This window comes from Papaver somniferum, chromosome 8 (genome assembly GCF_003573695.1).
Source record: "Papaver somniferum cultivar HN1 chromosome 8, ASM357369v1, whole genome shotgun sequence".
Classification (NCBI taxonomy): Eukaryota; Viridiplantae; Streptophyta; class Magnoliopsida; order Ranunculales; family Papaveraceae; genus Papaver; species Papaver somniferum.
The window spans coordinates 7,851,448-7,854,782 of record NC_039365.1 but is presented as its reverse complement, the minus strand read 5'-3'; positions in this window follow the sequence as shown (position 1 = coordinate 7,854,782).

Genomic DNA, 3,335 nt, shown 5'->3' with positions numbered 1-3,335 from the left:
ACAGTTCCTTGTAACAGGCGTAGTGTACGCCGCACGCTGTAAACTGCCAGACCAATACCCTGATGAGCATCCCCCAGTTTTGTGACATGTTTTGATGTCTCGAGTGTTTTTGGGGAAAACGTGTAGCATGTTCCTGTATTTGGCAAGTTAAGATTGAGAGGCTTGCCGGTTCGGTAATGACCTTCGATGGCCGAGATTTTGCATCTTGAGAGGAAGGTTAGCCGTTGAGTGTGGTTACCTTCCGTTTGGTAGCCAGTGGCGTGGCCAGGGTGTTTTCATGGCTTGCGCATGATCTTGGCGTGGCTGATTAGGGTTTGGTGTCGTGACCAAAGATTTGGCATACCTAAGTGTGTGTCGTGGCCAAAGAGTTGGCAGCGTAGCCAAGAAATTTCCACAAGTCGTTTGGTGGCAAGCTTGTACGGATGAGATTTCCATCTCAGAAGGAGGGGTGGCCGTTGATTGTTGCAACCATCCGTTTAGCGGCATGTGGCCATGGCCAGCACGGCTCGTACATGCTCTTGGCGCGGCCCAAATTAGGGTTTGGCACAAACCATGGAACTTTGGCATCGCAGCCAAGATGTAACACCCCGTGTTTTTAGCATGGCGCAAGAAAAATATGCGTCATTCCCCGAGATTGAAGATTCATCCAAAGCTTCCTTTGCATAGTGAGATGTGTTTGGCCCGTGGACATATTTGGTGCCAAGGAAGGCACATTGCGTAGGCATATTGGCAAAAGTCCAATGTTGCATCATCATGATGCATTATGCCATTTGGCTAGGTGGATTTGGGCGTTGCAGCGCAATCATTGTGCGAAATCATTGTGCATCAGGACATAGAGGGCCGGCAGAACGAGTAGTGCACAATCATTGTGCATCAGGACATAGAGCGCTGGTAGAATGAGTAGTGCATAATCTTTGTGCATCATCCAGAGAGGGCTGGCAGAACGAGTGTTGCGCAATAATTGTGCACAATCATTGCACGTAATCATTGCGATGAATAGTGAAGAAAGCATGTCAATCTCCTCCCCTTTTCTAACTTTTAGAAACTCAATTAAGACATATATAGGGAGGGGTAGTATGTTGAAGGTGCATGTGTGGACTATGTACCAAGTAAGCTTCATATCTTAGCCGAAAGAGTATAAATGAGGCCTAAGGATCATTTATAGTTGCGTAGCCTTGCAAAGAGTGCGTTTTATGCTTAGGCATCACTATGCCATGTCACGGACCCGATGATGCATGATCATTGTGCATCTTGACGGAATGGCCTATGGACCAGGTCATTACCATTTTTGCTAAGCTACGGCTTTGCAAACGAGTTGGTTAAGCTTCTGTCCCTTCGTGGATGAACTACGGTCTGTGCTTGATCCCTTTAGAGTAGGGAAGGGTACGTAGGCATCCGCAATGAGTTGCAGAATTGCCGGTCCAGCACGTTGTCGCTCATATCATCTAATTATGAGATGATTGCGGCAGATTGGCCCCTCATATCATCCAATCTCGGTAGCTCGATACAAGAGATGATTGTGGTCAAGCTTGATGAGGCTTAGTTGCATACCAGCAAGTGGATGCTCATACTTCCTATCAAGCTACGAAGAGCAGGCTATAGCCTATTTGGAGGCCAAAAACCCGGGTGTCGTAATTTATCTCAAGAGGAGTCCAGTTTGATGGGAAACGGCCAAAGATCAAGACATGTTGATCTATAGATCCACATGGTCACCAAAATACATCCAAATTCCATTGTTTAGGGCCTCAAAAGGGCGTTTGTCATGTTTTAAGAAAGTTTTTATCTTCTTAATAAACCCTTTGCGGATCAAGGGTGAGTTGGAACGGTGTGGAAGATAAGTTAGTTGCATCATGCTCCACGAGCATGCTTGCAAGGGCAGATGGACGTGCATTTTCCTATCTTTAAGTCCCGGACCGTAGCTTCATCATGGCGCACCGGGGGAGTTACGGCCTGCGGGGAACCGCGCCAAAGGCATAATTTTCCGTTCCGTCACAAAAGAGGTTGCCATAAATCGTTTGGTTTGGTGGCAAGCTTGTACGGCTGAGATTTGCGTCTCAGAAGGAGAGGTAGCCGTTGATTATTGCAACCCTCCGTTTGGCGGCCAGCGGCATGGAGGCATGGCCAGCACGGCTCGTGCATGCTCTTGGCGCGGCCCAAACTAGGGTTTGGCACAAACCGTGGAACCTTGGCGTCGCATCCAAGAGATTGCCACAAATAGTTTGGTTGGGTGGCAATCTTGTACGGCGGAGATTTGCGTCTTAGAAGGATGGATAGTCGTTGATTTTTGCAGCCCTCCGTTTGGAGGCCAGCGACATGGAGGCATGGCCAGCACGGCTCGTGCATGCTCTTGGCGCGATCCAAATTAGGGTTTGGAACAAACCGTGGAACTTTGGCATCGCAGCCAAGAGGTTTCCACAAATTTTTTGGTTTGGTGGCAAGCTTGTATGGCTGAGATTTGCGTCTCAAAATGAGGGGTAGCCGTTGATTGTTGCAACCCTCTGTTTGGCAGCCAGCGGCATGGAGTCATGGCCGGCATGTCTTTGGCATGGTTTAGGCGCGGCCAAACTAGGATTTTGGCATAGTTTTAGGCGCAGCCAAAATTAGGGTTTTGGCATAGTTTAGGCGCGACCAAAATTAGGGCTTGGCATTGGGCCAAAAGTTGCCACGCGTTTGGTGGCGAACTTGGACGGCTGATATTTGCATCTCCGAATAAAGAGTGGTCGTTGATTGTTGCAACCCTTCGTTCGGCAGCCATCGGCATGGCTTTGGCATGGTTTAGGCGCGGCCAAGCTACAGTTTTGGCATAGTTTTAGGCGCGGCCAAAATTAGGGCTTGGCATTGGGACAAAAGTTGTCACGCGTTTGGTGGCGAACTTGGACGGATGAGATTTGCACCTCAGAAGAAAGGGTGGTCGTTGATTGTTGCAACCCTTCGTTTAGTATCCAGCGGCATGGAGGCATGGCCGGCATGGCTTTGGTGCAGAGGTGTGGCTGGCATGGTATGCCATTGGCCCTATGGTGCGGCTTGCATGGTTGGTATGCCTTTGGCACAGATATATGGCTGGCATGGCATGGCATGTCATTGGCACAGTGGTGCGGCTGGCATGGTTGGCATGCCTTTGGCGCAGAGATGTGGCTGGTGTGGCATGCCATTGGCAAGGTGGTGCGGCTGGCATGGTTGGCATGCCTTTGGTGTGGAGATGTGGCTGGCATGGCATGCCATTGGCACGGTGGAGCGGCTGGTATGGTTGGCATGCCTATGGCGCGGAGATATGGCTGGAATGGCATGTCATTGGAACGGTGGTGCGGCTGGCATGGTTGGCATTCCATTGGCGC